The sequence below is a fragment of the Typopeltis vanoorti genome, chromosome 21 (assembly GCF_054136105.1).
Source record: "Typopeltis vanoorti isolate ZY-2024b chromosome 21, IOZ_Tvanoo_1.0, whole genome shotgun sequence".
Taxonomy (NCBI): Eukaryota; Metazoa; Arthropoda; class Arachnida; order Uropygi; family Thelyphonidae; genus Typopeltis; species Typopeltis vanoorti.
The window spans coordinates 79238726-79256726 of NC_143569.1; the positions used below are offsets into that span (position 1 = coordinate 79238726).

Sequence of the window (18001 nt, forward strand, 5' to 3'; positions counted from 1 at the left end):
TAAAGTTCGCCTACATGACATGCATCCTCCAAATAGACCAGTGTTTCTCAAACTTATTTGGCTTACTGCCCCTTTTCCAAAAAAAAAAGCACCCCACTGGAAACTACTTTCTAAGACCTGACCAGCTCTACCTGATACATATGAAAGAAAATCGTATGAAAATCAGATCAGCAGTTCTCGAGTTTTAAGCAAACAAACAGATAGATTGCAAAAATGCAATCTATCTGTTTGTTTGCTTAAATTAGCTTCACACAAATTTGCATTTTATTATGCATCTAGTAGAGATTTTTGAAGTTTGGAAATAAATGGAACTGAAATTTTAAAGCTATTTATTGAAATCAACAAAAGAAACATAACTTGCACATAAACATAGGACAAGTTGGATTTGAAAATTTAATAACACTATTAAAATTAATTAGGCATGTGACTGGGTTCCTCGGGATAAGCTTTGGCAAGTAATACAGGAGTATGGAGTGGATGGCCAACTATAAGCTGCCATCGAGTCCCTGTATGAATGCCCAGTTTTGTGTCAAGGTAAACAGCACAAAGTCTGAACCTTTCACAGTCTCCGTTGGCCTCTGCCAAGGGTGTGTTCTGTCACCCCTCCTTTTCATAATATTTATGAACTGGATTGATAGGCACAGCCAAGGCAGTGAGTGTGTCAGAATTGGAAGATGTAGCATTGGATGTCTGCTTTTTGCAGATGACCTAGTTCTGCTTAGCTCTTCCACAGATGACCTCCAGTGGATCCTGGAGGTTTGTAGCTGTTTGTGCAGATGCCGGAATGAAGATCAGTGTGGCTAAAACTGAAACATTTGTGGTCTCAAGACAACCATCCCAGTACACTCGACATGTAAGTGGAGTCCCAATGAGGCAGACAGAGAAGTTTAAATACCTTGGGTCCATATTCACGAATGATGGAAAATGGGACATAGAGCTAGATACTCGAATTGGCTTAGCAAGCTCAATATTGCAGGAGCTTGGCCGTTCGGTAGTATTGAAGCGGGAGTTAAGCCAGAAGGCAAAGCTGGCTGTCTTCAACACAGTCTATGTCCCCATCCTCACCTATGGTCATGAGAGTTTGGTAACGACCGAAAGAATGCGGACATGAATCCAAGCGGCTGAAATGAGGTTCCTTCGAGGTGGTTGCGGGGCTGACAAGACTCGACAGTCAGAAGCTCTGCAATTCGGGAAACCCTCAATACTCAGCCACTGCTTCTCCATGTTGAGAGATCACAGTTACGGTGGTACGGGAACCTGGTCAGAATGCCACAAGAGAGGCTCCCTCAGCAGGCCCTCTTTGCTAAGCCAGAGGGTGGGAGGCCACATGGAAGGCCAAGGCCTAGCTAGATAAATTATATCCAAAACCTTGGGTGGACACGTTTGGGAATCCCACCAGAACACCTGAGCTTGGTCACAGAGGATAGTGACCATTGGAAGTTCCTCTTGCAGCTGTATGTATGTATTAAAATTAAGAAAACAAACATAAATTGCATGCGTAAAAATCACACATAAAATAGTAAATAACGATCAGTAATATTAAAATCAATCCTAATGAGAAGGATGAGCCTGGTGTGCTACTACAAATTTAGTGATATTTGGCTCTATATTTGTCAGCAGCATTCTTAAATCACCATGATCAGCTATTTGTAGTTGGTTTCTCTTTTTAGTTAAAAGTTTGTGATTGCACTGAACCCACGTTCCACTAAATATGATGATGGAAATGCGATTATTTTTTTTTTTTTTTACTACAGCCCACTATCCAGGATAAACTATGAGTATCTGCTTTTGCAACCAGAACTGTTGGTACCTGTTTTTGAATTTTAATTTCTCATTTGTTGTTACTTCTATCAGTTCTTGTAATTGAAAATTTTCTTGTGTGTTTGTACTTGAAAACAGGTCGAAAACTCTAAATTATTGGTTGCCGACCTGATTGGCAGAGTGGTTAGCGTATCTGCTCTCCAGTCAAAAGGCTGTGGGTTCGAATCCTACTGTGGGCATGGGATGTTTGTGATTGTCTGTGGAAATACTAGTCGCAGTGGTGGGCGGTAGACGGAGTAGCAGTTAGAATGAACTGTAGAGTAGACAGAGTTGTAGAGTAGGTGCCCTCCCTCAATGAATTTCTGGACTCCCTGAAGGTGTCATATAATAATAATCACAATGGAGAGTCTCCAAGTGCTAACAATAGCTGAGTGCATCTTCATCACATTTTTCCACTGTTGATAGATTTGGAAATTGGCTGAATTCTTCTCGTCCTAAGTTTTCCAAAGGCAGAAATAACAGCTTTTGTTTTATTCTTTTAAAGAATCATCTCTGTTTTCTAAAAACTGTAGCGCTGAGTCAAAGAGTTTATAAAATCGATTCAAACAGGCACTCTTTGATAGCCAACGAACTTCTGTATGGAGTAGCAAGTGATTCTTCATCTTTTTTAATACAAAGTTGTTCAAACAATCTGTCATTCAATGATGACTTTTGATTTGTATGAGTGACCATGAGGTGATTACCTGGGTGGTTGCCAGCAGAGTGAGGACCTCTGTGAGAAAAGGGTATATGTGGAACTACAAGGGGGGGGTGATTATGAAGAGCTCAGGAGACAGCTTGTTGGCGTAGCATGGAATGAGGAGTTAGCTGGAAAAGAGATCAATGCAGCTTGGGAGATTTTCAAAAACTATCTAGTAGATGCAATGTCTAAATGTATTACAAGGGTGAGAAGGTTAAATAAGGTAGGTGTGAGATGGATGAATAAAGAGATTAAGCATGCGATACAGAGAAAAAGGGCATTATGGAGCAGCATAAGAGAAGTGAAAATAACCAATTCCATGAGGTTTACAAAGACCAGGCAAGGCGGATGACTTGGTTGGTGAGGGTAGCTAAAGTGAGGTATGAACACCAGTTAGCTAATGAAGCTAAAAAGAATCCTAAGGAGTTCTTTTGATATGTAGCCAGCAAAAGAAAGAATGATTATGGAAGGATGACATTGATTGGAGAAAATAGTATAAAGACAGCTGTTGTGGAATGTGTGATGGAGATGTTCATAATGAGCAGTTCATAAAGATCTTTCAATCTTGTGAATGTGACTTCATAGAGAGATTGAGAGCAGTTGATGATGGGGAGGAGAGACTGACTGTAAGTGAGCAAGAGGAGTATGGGGAGTTGAGAAAACTAGATGTTAATAAGGCTGTAGGACTTGATAATATATCACCACATATTTGGAAGGAATGAGCCATGGAGTTGGCATCTGCCTTGACATATCTGTTTAATATGTCTTGCACTGGGGTCAAGTTGTAAAGCAGTGAAAGGAAGACAAGATTGTGCCACTTCATAAGGGAGTTGATAGAACTGAGCCATTAAATTATAGGCCTATCTATGTGTCAGTTGTTGAGGTTAAGTTGTTGGAGAAGCTTGTGAGAACTAGGATCCAGAATTGGGTTGACAACAATGGTATTATCTTTGATGGACAGCATGAATTGCTAAAGGGAGGTCATGTTTTAGCAAATAATAATTTGCTAATTTTTAGCAAATAATAATTCTTGGCAATTTTTTTCTTCTTTTATGTAATCTATTTACTTATTACAATAAAGTGACTGCTTCCTTGGACAGAGGAGAAGGATACACAGTAATATACTTGGATTTCGCAAAGCTTTTGATAGAGTACCTCATGATAAGTTGACAGTCAAACTAGAGTAGATGGGGTTGGATATTAGATTAGTGCATTGGATTGGAGACCGGCTATCTGATAGGTATCAACAAGCTGTGTATGGGGGAGCGATATTCAGGAAAAGGAAAGTCACTAGTGGAGTGCCTCAGGGATCTGTTTTAGGGCCATTACTGTTTAACTTGTATATTAATGATATTGGTGAAGATTTGGATGGAGATATTCAGTTGTTTGCGGATGATGCAAAGTTGGGATGAACCATGAAGAGTAGAGAAGATGTTGTGGACTTACAAGAAGAATAAATTGAGTGATTGTGCACAGAAATGGGGATGTCAGTTCAATGTTGCAAAATGTAAGTTTTAAAATTTGGAAAACAAAGATGGGATGCAGAATTTATGCTTGGTGAGGATATATTGTTGGAGGTGGAGGAAATAAGAGATGTGGTGGTGATAGTGGATAAGGATCTGAAATTTAGGGGACACATAGCCAAAATTGTGAAGACAAACACAAAGGCTTCTGGGAATGATGCGAAGGACACTGACTTGTAGAAGTAAGAAGATTCTTGTTCCATTGTATAAGGCTTTGATTAGGCCACACATGGACTATTGTGCCTGATCACCTGGTTTTCAGAAGGTTGATGTTGGAAAGGGTCCAAAGGCGACTGACTAAGGTAGTTTCTAACCTCTGGAATGTCCAGTATGAGGAAAGATTGAAAAGATGTAATTTGCAGAGACTAGTGGAGAGAAGGAAGAGGGGAGATATGATAGAGACCTACAAGTTAGTAAGTGGTTGTTATAGGATCAATGCTAGAGAAGTTCTACAGAAAATAGTGGGAGATCGGGGGAGAACATAGGTCATCCCTGGAAACTATATAAAGAGGGTGTGAGTAGGGGAGTGAGAAGCAGGTTATTTTTGTGCAGAGTTGTAAATGATTGGCATGCCTTGCCTGAGAGTGTGGTGTCTGCAAGGAGTTTGAGTGTGTTTAAGACATGGTATGATGAACTGTGTGTGTGTGATAAAAGGACCTCCCAGATGAGTCTTTGACTCCATGAGTAATAATTTTGTTGAATGCTGTAATTGCATAATGTAATGACCTGTGTAAGCTATCACTCAGGTATTTAGCAACTAAATGTTGATGATGAATCAAACAGCATAAAGTGAATATATATGGCACTGCCTCTTTGAAATATGCAATAAAACTGCAAGAGCCCTACCATTGCTGGATTTCTTTTTCTTTAAAAACCTCTTTCAATGCATGAAATATCAATTCTCATTTAGTGTCAATTAGCAAATTTGTAGCAAATAATAATTCTTGGCAATTTTTTTCTTCTTTTATGTATCATATATATATATATGCTAAAAGTAAGGCTTCATTTCCTTGTAATGTAGATTCATCAAGTTGTATATAGAAGCTGGGTTGTTTTTAAATACTCACATAACGAGTCTTTAACATCCTGAGCCAGTTCATCAATGTCTTCATACACTGTAAAAGGAATTTTCAAAGGAATTTTTTTGATAATATCAGAGGCTGACTCGTGCAGTATGGTGCATATGACCTCACTAACAGCTGGTAGGATTGATTCTTCACAAACATTATGCAGTTTTCCTGATTTAGCAATCAGTAAGGAAATGTTGTAAGAAGTGCACAACCATCATCATCTAGTTTGAATGCTGCTGAAAACATACCTGCCAATATTGGTTGTTTCAAAAATTTTTCTTTAAATGCTTGCAAATATGATAAATCCTTATTTTTTTTTTTTTATCAGCATGAACTTTTGTTAAATGTTCTTCTAATCTTGAAGGCTTCATAGATTCATTTGAAAAAAACTTTTTGACAAATCAGTCACATTGGTAGTGTTTTGATTTGATATTATATTGTCTACATTTCTATTTCTATTACATTTCTATTGTCTACAGCCATATTTGATATTATATTGTCTACATTTCTTCTTGGGTTCAGCCATGATATTATCTATAAAAAAAAGTTAAATTTATAAAATTGCTAGAATGCAATTTCTCATGTACCTAAACCAAATTATTTTTTACAAGAAAAGGTATAAAAACTCACGTGAAACCTACTGTTTTATTTGAACAACAATAATTTGCTTTGTGTGTAATCTGTGTAAGTAAGGTTAGACAAGATATTGAATATGCACTAAAATTTTTATACACTACATCAAATTGCTAACTACTTGTCACAAAATTCAGAAACAAGTTAAAACTGATTCCATATATCTCACATATTTATAGTATTATACAGTGAACAAGTCATAACATGCACATGTTCCTGCTAATGCATACTGGACTTGTAAAATCTCGATCACTGGAAAGTGAGCGCCCACCAACACTTTGCTTGTTAAGACCTGATGTCGGACTTCAACGCCGATCAGCTGTAACTTGCATTTTGTACGTTTCCTTGAAAAATAAAGCAACCATTATGACCTTTACTTAATATCATCAAAATTTTGATGATAAATTTTTTTCAGCACTAATTTTTGTACTTTATGCTTTTACTGCCCCATTACTTCAATTCAACATCCCCTTTTGCTCATGAGGCCACTACTGCCCCCCCAGTGGTACTGCCCACTTTGAGAACCACTGATATAGAACTAAGAAATTCTGATATTTGTACATAGATCTGTGGTAGGTCAGATTCAATAATCAGTGATTCAAAAATACTCAGTGCAGTCAACTCTCAGCATTATAACAAACTAGCGAAAAGGTCTAACTTCAAGTTCTGCAGGCAGTGATTGCTATTATAAAGAAATTTCACAATAGCAAATCATGGCCATATGAATGCTGTAGTGAGTGGTGACCAGGGCTTTTTTTCAGCCGGAAGTCTGGAAAAGTTTACCAGAACACGTTCCAGCTGAAAAAAAAGCCAATATATATATATACACACACACACACACAGGGCTTTTTTTCAGCTCGGAACAGTCCGGAAAAGTTTAGTGCAACGCATTCCTGCTGAAAAAAAGCCCTGGTGGTGACTATATATCCACAAACTATACAAATTTATTGAATCTATTAATTTTACAGATATTTTAGTCTGCTTTTATACAGGCATACCAAGTATATCTTTATTCATGACTTATGGATGTTAAAAAAATAGTAACTTCCAAGGTTGGACAGATTTGGGATAATTATACAGTGTCAGAAGTTGTACAGGTGAGATGTATCTTGAGAGAAAAAAGTACACTGGTTATTCTGAAAGCTGAAGAAGTTGTGGCTGAGATATGTTTGTGCAATGAAAGGCTAGAAGTGTGAGTTATCCCAAGAAGAGAATCTGATCAGGTTTGGATCATATGAAGATGAGGAATGGAGTACATCATCAATAAAGCTATAGACTGGATTTGAGGAGGAAGAAAGCAGGTGAAAGCAGGACTTGGGAGTACTCCAGTTATTTGTGGGGAAATCTGTGAAGAGGATATCCTACACAGAGCAGAGAATTTGGTTGCTGAAGACCAGCTGGGCTTCACCAAAGTTCAACATACAACCATATTCAGGGCTATGCAAATTATGCAAAATCCTATTCACACTAAAAAAGTGTAATCACCCAAGATCCTCCTCCCACCCTATTTTTTTTTAATGATATGTATGAATAAATTAATAGGCATTCCATGATTGATTAGTGATGCTAAATTGTTTGGAGAACATTTCCTTTGTGTGAGAACCATTCCAAGAAGGAGAAATCAATAAATAATAAGAATACGAAGAAGAGTAAAAACAACACTGATTTTTTGAAAAATACAATTTGTTAAGTTGTTGTTACTAGAATGGTTCTTTATATTATTCATATTCTTCTATGTTTTCATTAAACTAAAAAAAAAAAAAGATTTCGTTTAGAAAATTATTTTTTTATTAAATTAAAAATATACTGTTTTGTCCAGTCTGCAGCTACTCGTCAGCTGGCAAAATTTACTTGCCTCAGGTGATTGGGCAGGCGTATTCTGGCTTCAGGATGCCCCAAGCTATTGGGGCATCTGAACATTAGTTTTATTAGAATTTGACCATTTCAAGGTTAAAAGTTAGAAATGAAGTAATTTCTTATCACAATGTATTATATTTTTAATGTAGACACAGAAAACTATTCATTCTATTGGCTATCTCATGAAGAATAATATACGGGCCTCTTTTAAATTTCAAGTACAAGAGTGAAAGCAATCACCACTGGAATGGAATGAAATGAAATGTCTCACATCCTGGATTGATTTAAAAACTGACATAATATTGTTATGAAGGTTTTTAAAAAGATTAATTGAAATCGTTATATTATTAATTAGTATCATTTGTAATTACAAAGAAATAAACTGCTTAGTATAAAGTTTATGGTTTTAAAATGATGGACAAATAAACTGTGAAAAACAAGCATATTCATAAAAATAATATCCAGGTACATAATTTATTAATTTTTCTCTTTAATAATTTTTTTTTCCAAATCTATTTTCATCAAGTTATTAAGTATAAAAACAAATAGCAGGCAGATTTAACTCATCACCCGTATAGTGAGTAATGGTTATAACAAAGAAATTTTGTCAGTCCCATGGTGCTCGTTATAACCAAGTTCAAATGTAGTAATGAGAGGAAGGAATAAGGACAAGGGACCATCCCTGGAATTTGCAAAAGGAAGTAGTGAGCATGAGGGTAAGAAATAAGTTTTTTGCATGTTGGATCATGAAATGCATTGCCTGAGAGGGTGGTAAAAGTGCAAATGAGTTTAAGGAGGGGTACAATATGTGTTGTCTAGCACTGACCTCCCACAATGAGTCTCATGACTCCTTGGAGGATAGGAAAATAATAATAATAATATAGCATTGGCTTATACCACCTAAATCATCAATACATGGTACTTTTTCTCTTTCAAGGCAAAATGCAATGTTATACAATAGCAACAACATCTCCATTACATATGAGCCAAATCTGCATAGGTCATAACAGTGAAGAGCAATTGAGAAATTTCTGCACTTCAATTATATATCTTACAATCAAGAAATATAAATGCAACTTAAAATAAAATATGAGTTAAACTTCTTCCATAAAACAGCATTCAGGCCGATGAATTAAATATACTATACAGTTAATGGTTATGATATCCATTATGCACTGAAAAATAAAAAGTTAGAAATGAAGTGATTTCTTGACACTATGTATTATATTTTTAATGTAATGTCATTTCAAAGGTTGTAAAACTATGGTATATTAGCACTGTGGGTGGGTAAATCCTAATCCCCCCCCCCAATCTGCTTTAGGATGCCAGTTGTCTTAAACTGAGATGAAAGTCATCTACAATTCAGAAATGTTCATGCCACTATAGGATTCAAATGCATAGCCCATAGTTGGAAGTTTTTTCACTTGGTTATACTACAAATTAAAGATGCCAAGAAATTATATTCATGACTCTTTCTTTTAAGGTTACAAGGTGATCAGCATTCATATTTATGAATTTAGAGACACAAAACACACGTATTGAAAAGATTCTTTTACTGATTAATAATAAAATAATAACTTGACGTTTTGAACCCTGTATTAAGGTCATCATCAGAAGGAGAGATGTGTATAAGAACCAAGCTACATGCTGTTGCATTCTATACAGGTAAATTACATCTACGTTGTTAATTAATCTTTTTTCTTAGCCTACCCTCTAGTGATAAAAAAAAAAACAATAAAAACTACAATAAACTCTGCTAAATGTTGAAAGTTTATTTTTCACTTGGCTAGAATATAATAAAATTAGTTTAATCCTTTATCCAAGTGTGAGCAAACAAAGTTTGCGCCTGAAAGTAACTTCAGGACTGGGTTAAGGTGGTACAACACCAGGGCAACTCGTTGCAAAGGTGGAGCGAGCTACCAACACTCCTATCTCACTATCTCCTATAATGCAAAACACATCTCCTTGTTATGCATTAAGGGAAGGGCCACTACCCAGACTAGTTTCTGAAAGTTTATTTTTCACTTGGTTAGAGTATAATAAAATTAGTTTAATCCTTTATCCAACTTGTTGCAAATGTTGCCCTGGTGTTGTACCACCTTAACCCAGTCCTGAAGTTACTTTCAGGCGCAAACTTTGTTTGCTCACACTTGGATAAAGGATTAAACTAATTTTATTATACTCTAACCAAGTGGAAAATAAACTTTCAACATCTTTCTCTAAATCCAGAGTAATTTAATTAAAAAAGGGTGGCACACCATTTGACAACTCCTATAGGTGGAGATGACCTGTTAATGCTTCTGCCTGGTATCTCTACTTAGGCCCGGCTCCCACTGAAGAGACCTCAATAAAGGTCGAAACTACTCTGGGTAGTGGCCCTTCCCTTAATGCATAACAATAGACATATCTGCAAGGAGATGTGTTTTGCATTATAGGAGATAGTGAGATAGGAGTGTTGGTAGCTCACTCCACCTTTACAACGAGTTGCCCTGGTGTTGTACCACCTTAACCCAGTCCTGAAGTTACTTTCAGGCGCAAACTTTGTTTGCTCACACTTGGATAAAGGATTAAACTAATTTTATTAAACTCTGCTAAAGTCCTCATGTACTAGGATTCTTCTGGAATTATACAGTTCATATTGTTATATTACGATTATCTTCTGGATATGTACAGTACAGGTTGCTATTGAATGTTCAGTGGGAGGGGGAAAAAAAAAAAAAAAAAAACTTCACCAAGTCTTCTTGTATTGAGATTTTTCTTTGTGGTTGCTATGAAGGTTGCAGTGGGTTCTCCACATTCTTGGAATCGTTAGACCATCATTTTTATTCAGATTCGGATCATGTTTGAGCATTTCACATGCTTCCTTGAATTTCTGCTCGAACCAGGTTTTGGTGCGGTGTAGGGACTTGGTACCTTTCCAATCAATTCTGTGGTATGTTTGGAATGCGTGGTCAGAAAGGCTGGTTTTTCCAAAATGGAGGTATTTTATGTGTTGTTTGTGTTCATCCTTCCTGATTGGGATGGTTCATCCTGTTTCCCCTATGTATGGTATGTTACATGTGCAATGTATTTTGTAAACCCCACAGGCTAGGTGTGGCAGACGATCCTTGGAAGAACTGAGTAGGTGTTTTAATTGTCAGGGGCTTAAAGGTGGTTTCGATGTCGTATTTGTGTAGTGTTCTGTCTATTTTTTCAGAAATGCCTCTAACATATGGTATAGCAATAGTATTCTTGAAATTTTTTTTGTTATTAGTGGTATCTTGGTAGAGGATCTTGTGAATGGTTTTTATACTGTATCCATTTTTTATAAAGGTATGTTTGATGGTCTCATATTCATGGTTAAGAGCTTGTTCGTTTGAACAAATAGTTTGAGTTCTGCGTTTAAGGGTGCTTATGACCCCTAGTTTTTGTGTTCGGTGGTGATAAGAAGTTTTGTGTATATACAAATCCAGAAGATAATCATAATATAACAATATGAACTGTATAATTCCAGAAGAATCCTAAATAGTATGTGAGGACTTGGTTCTTATACACATGTATCCTTCTGATGATGACCTCAATACAGGGGTCGAAACATCAAGTTATTATTTTATTATTAATCAGTAAAATAATCTTTTCAACACACGTGTTTTGTGTCCCTAAATTCATAAATATGAATTATATTCATGGTTTAATCCTTTATCCAAGCATAAGCAAACAAAGTTTGTGCCTGTGTTGAGGCTTAAGTGCTGTGAAGAATTCATGTTAGAGGCTTAATGGAATATCAACAGCACTGAGACAGGATTAAAACTAATTTTAATATTAAAAATTTTAATAATTTTTAATGATGTCAGCTTTGACATCATCTCTTTGTTTACAAATATTCCCCTAATCGACACCTTAACACTCTTAAAAAATGTTTTTCCTTCTGATATCTTAGAGCTCTTTTCCTTTGCCATCAACTCTGGTTATTTCTCTTGGAAGAACAAAATCTACACAGACAGATAGAGGGAACTGCCATGGGTTCCCCCCCCCTCTCGCCAATTATTACATGGAAAATTTTGAAAAACAAGCCATTGACTCTTCCCCTCTAAAACCTATCTGGCTAAGATATGTAGATAATGTGTTCTCTATTTGGCCTCATGGCCCAGACACATTAGATTCCTTCCTCAGTCACCTCAACAGTCCACATCCATGAATCCAGTTTACGATGGAAAAGGAAAATAACAATAGTTTACCCTTCCTAGACACCTTAGTAACATGCCTTCCTAATGGTAACCTTTCTTTCTCTGTATATAGAAAACCTACTCATACAGGCAGATACATTCACAAACTCTCCCACCACCACCCCTTCCAGCAATATGGCATTATTAAAACTCTGACCAATAGGGCCCACAATCTTTGTTCCAGCAAAACTGCCCTTTCAACTGAACTCAAACACATACATCACACCTTCCTTTCCAATGGCTATAATGACTACAGAATTAAAAAAATAACTAAAAGAATTAAAAAAAAAAAGTCCTTCACCATTCCCCGACCATCTCTTCAGAAGGACTTCAGAAATGCCATCACCATTCCTTACATCCGTGGTACTTCAGAAAAAATAGCCAGCTCATTAAAAAAGTACAACTATCCCAGGTATTCCCTTACCTTTCTTGTCTGCACATCTATTCACATCCTCTTGGAGAATCAAATTTTCTCATGCTGTGTTTCCCTGTCCACTCTGAGCCTCTTCATTTCCCCGTCTGTCTTGCACACTTGTTCTTTCATTCTCTATACTCATATGATCCATTTTTTTATTCATTCATAACCACCACTTCAATCTCTTCTTTCTTAGTTTTCTGCTCTTTCACATTGCTTCTTAGTTGATCAGATTCATTCTCACATTTCTCTACCTTCCATCAGCAGTCTCTCCAAATGACTTACACCAAAACCATTTAAATGCAATCCATCACTCTTATACAGTTCAATTCATACTTCAAACTCATTTCACACATTAACAAATTGCACTTCTTTCTCCTCACACATTTCTACTAACATATCATTCACAATCTTTGCTCTCTGCCTCATTTCATAATTGTCATACCTGGACAACACACTGACTACCTTTCCTATCACACTATTATCTTTTATCCTTCTCAACAACCTCCTGATATCCAATCTTATGTGATCCTTGTTCCTAGTCAAGTCATTTGTCCATATTGCCACTACCAACTCTTTTGCTCGTTTACTCCTCATATCCAATGCCTCAATCACTCTATTCATTTTACCTTTAGGAAAACAAACCTTGTGCATCTTCTCATTTACCACACCTCTAATAATCAAATCCCCCCATACGTCACTTGGTCTTTCATTACTTCTTTCATATTATCATTCATTTTTGCTCTTTCATATATATCTCGAATTCTCTTTTTTTCACTCTGCATCCATTTTATCTCTTGCATCACATTTTCACTCAAATTGTTTTTTCTGTTGCATCATGGATCAGCTATTTCTTCAACAGGTTTCTTGACATGGCTGTGAAAGGACTTGAAAAAAGTAAGAGAGAATTAAAGATGCAAGAAATTATATTCCTGATTAATCCTTTATTCAAGTGCAAGCAAATAAAGTTTGTATGTAAAGCAATTTCACAACTAAGTTACTTGTATATACTGTGTGGAGGCTAATGACTTCACATAAATTCCTTAGTATCCCATAATGCAAAGCACATATCCTTTTAGGTGTGTATTATGCATTATGAGAAGGAACCATAATGCACTATCCAGACCAGTTTCAATCTTTATTGAGATCTAATGGAGCAGGAACCTGATGAGATACCTAGGTTGAAGTAATGCAGAAGTCATATATTTCCTACATATAAGTAGTGAAAAGGTGTAACACATTATTAAAATACTCTAGATTAGAGCTAGTTATAGAAAGTTTTTTCACTTGGTTATAAATTAGATTAACATTATTAAATTAATGTTATGCAACACCGAGAAGCTTACCTCACTTCTTTTTCTTTAATCGGCCCCACATACGCCAAAACATGACATTATAGTGCTGTGTGTGGGTAGTGGTTAAAGAGAAGAAAGAAAGAAAGAAATTTGTTTATGTGTTTCTTGAAGAGATAAGGGTCAACAATGGAAAAAAACAACATGGGAAAGACTGTTCCAAACAGAAGTGGTGTAAGGAATAAAGGAGGAGGATGAAAAGTTGGTTTGATAAGTTTGGAGCTGAACTGTATATGGGTGTTGACAGCAGCTATTCCTGTTTCTATTCATAAATGATTTATGAAAAGTAGAAGAGCATCGATGGAAAAGCTATAAAAAAAGACATAATGCAGCAACTGAGTACCTATGGGAAAGTGACTGGAGAATGTCAAAGGAAGTCTTAAGTGTACCACCCTAAATGACAGAAAAATATTCTAAGGATGGACTTATTTGAGATATATAAAATGTTCCTGAGTTGAGCAGGAGAGGTATATTTTAGAACAAAAAGGAATACCAAGCTTTTTGGAGTGTGAAGAGGCTATGGACATGATGTGTTTGTGCCAGGATAGGCTAGCTGTTGAAAGTAAGGGAGAGTGAAGAATGGTCTTTCTTCTAGGAAATGCAAATGGACTGTATTTTGGCAATATCAACTACAAGGTTTTGAGAATGAAAAAGAGGAATGGAGAGTACTATCATCAGCAAAACTATGAATAGGATTGGCTATTGGACAGAGAGAGAAGTTCATGATATATTGGAAGAAGATTATAGGTGAAAAAACAAAGCCTTGGGGTACTCCGGTAGTGATTGAAAATTCTGATGAAAAGAAACCATCTATCATGACCTGCAATGAACAACTACAGAAGAAGCTGTCAATCTACTCACAAAGGGTAGGAGGAATATCATAAGACGGTAGCTGGGTAAGAAAGGCCACAATGCTAGACAGTAATGTCTTGAAAATATCAAGAACAACTTGAGCTTCTCCAAACTTTTCCATGGCCTGTGTGAAGCAAGAATGATGGAATTCATATTGGTAGTCACTAAGTAGTAAAGTGGTTGCCTATTGATGAGTTTTCGATTATTTTTGAGAATGTCGAGGTCAGAGCAATAGGGTGATAGTTTGATAGTTGACTTTTATCTCCCTTTTTGCAAATAGGCTGGATAAAAGCTTACTTCCGAGATGCTGGGCAGATTGAGCTGTTGAATAGATGAGTAAGACAACTTGTAAAGGTGACAGAAGATAGGTGTGTTAGTTGTGGAGCACAAGCTTTCAGTACAGCTGGAGGAATACTGCCAGAGCCAGGAGACATTAGTACAAGGTTACTGAGTACTTTTCTGATGTCTTTCTGATGAAAAATCAGAGGAGGTATACTGTGGATAGTTTGAAGAATAGTGGGAGAAGATTTACCTTGGTTGTCTATACAAGAGTTAGAGGAAAAAATTGGAGCCAAGTGGTCTGCCTTATTTTTAGGAGATATTGCCATCGTACTGAAATAGCGAGAAGTAAAAAGATTCAAGGGCACAAGTTGCATTCCACAGCCTTGGCGAGGAACAGAAGTTGAGTGCCATTTGGGCAGGAGACAAGCCTAGTGCGTTTGGCCTTACAAAGTTTGTTTTGGATCTGTTAATTTTTTTTTTTTTCCAGTTATTATGGGCTGCTTTAGTGAAAGGTGAATGAAAGACTTGAATTTCAGAATTGAGTTACTGGGCATATGCTAAATTTTTGATTTAGATTGCTTAGCTACAACTGGTGGAAAACCAGTGCTTATATAAGAGTTGAGAGTTTTGAGCAGAACGGAGAATAAAAGCTTTCATGCAAATGAGAATAATTGCAGTTATTACAACAGAGCAGGTGATGGAATCAAAAGAGCTAGCAACAATAAGATTATGGAAAGGAGGCACAGAAATCGCAATGGTCATCCCAATTAGTACCATTGTAGTACCATCAGATGCAAGGCTGAGATTGATTAGGAGAGGGATGATTTATAGAAAAGTAAATCATCCCTCTCCAGACTTGTCAAGTAGAAAGCTAAGATCAGTGGTGTTTTTGGAGGGATAGCTGGTTAAGAAGAGGTCCAGGTTGTTTGGAAAATGAGGAAAATTCTGATGGGTTGGTGAATAATTTGGATTAAATCATTACTGAGAGCAATAATTTGGTTTTTCATCCACTTTGTTTTATGAAGTTGGAAAAGCGAATCTAGTCTGACTGAATGTCTAAATCACCAAAGAAGATTATCTCACTATTAGGGTAATTAGATATGTGATCAACTTTCAAAGATAGTCAAATAAGTTTGTGAAGTCATCATCAAAGTAAGGAGAGCAGCAGAGGTAGCCAATCAAGCTAACAAAGTGAGAAGGAAATTTTGAGCTAAAGCACACCATATAAAGGGGATTGATCACTATGACATGGGATATCAGACCTGAAAAATGTGCAAGGGCAGAAGCAACAATCGTATTGTGGAAATGAAGCTCAGAAATCACAAAGATCATCCCCATTAGTACTGTTGTAGCACCTTACTCTCCTTATATGCATGATGTGATGAGGATAGCTGAGGTGAGATGTATTCACAGAGGACACCAGATGATGTTCAGTAATGAATTGGATGTTGGTCAAGATCAATTTAGAAAGATTGTTCTACGTGGAGATTTGATGTTTTGTTGGATTTTTTGGGATAGATTTAAAGTTTTTTTATTTGGTAGTTTTTGTAGGAAATTTTTTAAACTACTGTCCGACCACAGATGTGAGATCCTCAGCTGGCAATGTACCAAGAAGAATCAATTCATGTTGAAGGGGAGAAAGGAATAAAGCGATGTACGAATTCATCACCAACATGCAAAATCATGTGCTTTATCATTGGAAAATTCTGAAGAAAGAATAAAGATTGAAGGTAGACAAATACAGTAAAACCCCGTTTTTACGTTCCTGCAATTTACGTTTTCCTGCCATTTACGTCATTTTCCATTGGTCCTGTCTTAAGGACTATTCTTACGAGATATTGTTTTCCCGCTATTAAAAACTTGATGTGGACGTTATTTCCCGTGATTTACATTTTTTCTCGGGTGGTAATACTGATTTTCGCATTTCTGTTCCCAGATGGCATTGCTTTCAGCTGTAGTTTCGTTTCCGCCATCACGGTGACCTACATGCTTGCAGCAGTAATGTAGTGATGAGTGATACTGTGATTTTTCAATCACAGTACGAATTGATATTGCAGAATTTCTGTTACGTAATTTAGCATGTGAAAGTTGTTTTCAAATTGTGGTGGTGGATTATCCATGTTAGTAACATGGAGAAAAAAGACAGAAAATGTATTTCGGTAGAAGAAAAGATGGCAATTCTGCAACATGTAGATTGGCATGCCAGACATGTGTGCATATAGCAAAAGATCTTGGACTCTCCGTGTCCACTTTGAACATGATAGTAAAAAACAGGTCAAGCATTGAACTCAATGCAAAGCAATCTGGCACTATATCAAAAAAAAAAAAAAAATGAAAAGCAAAAACAATCAACAATTAAAGATTTTTTTAAATAGATAAATGTAAGTAAATGTAAATTAATTTATTTTCAGTTATTAAATTTTGTAATCGAGTATGCAGACTCACATACTAGCAGTAAGTCATCTTTTAGCCTTTTTTTAATGTTTTTTTACATTTCCTGCTATTTACTTTTTTCTATCAGTCCCCTGAAAAGTGTAAAAAAGGGGTTTTACTGTATTTGCAATACGATACACAGATGACAAGGCATTACTATCAAACATTGAAACAAGACTACAACATCTGTTGAACAGATTACTGGAATCCTGCATCAATTATGGAATGAAAATTAACATCAGAAAAACAAAGGTGATGAAAATAGCAAGGAAAGAGGCAAATATGGATATCAGACTAAATGGGGAAAAATTGAATCAAGTAAAGACATTTAAATATCTAGGAAATGTTATTAGCAGTGATGGAAGATGTAAAAGTGGCATAAAAGCAAGAATAGCGATGGGAAGAGATGCCTTTAATAGAAAATGGAATTTATTCAGAAGTAAAATGGATAGAAACCTAAAGAAAAGACTAATAAAATGTTGTGTGTGGAGTGTTGCCCTCTATGCATCTGAAATTTGGATATTGAAGAAAGAAGAAATTAAGATTTTGGAAAGCTTTGAGATGTGGATTTGGAGAAGGATGGAAAAAATCAAATGGACAGTTAAAATAACAAATGAAGAGGTCTTAAAAAGAGTAGAAGAAGAAAGAAGTCTGTTAAGGAGGATAAAAAGAAGCAAGGGAAACTGGATTGGACATATTCTGAGAGGGAATGGAATCATCAGAGATGCCATCGAAGGAAAAATAGACGGAAAAAGACCCAGAGGAAGAGTAAGGAAAACAATGCTAGATGACATGCTCAATGGAGACAGGTACACAACCTTGAAAGAGAAGGCTCAGAACAGAAGAGAGTGGAAGGAAAGTTTCTGCTACTAAAAGAAC

The 18001-nt window shown here is 36.3% G+C and overlaps 1 protein-coding gene across 1 annotated transcript in view; it reads right to left on the reverse strand.

Moving 5' to 3' along the window:
• STUB1 (STIP1 homology and U-box containing protein 1) overlaps nucleotides 1-18001 on the reverse strand; it is a 124268-nt gene that overhangs the window by 62419 nt on the left and 43848 nt on the right. The window lies entirely within an intron of this gene.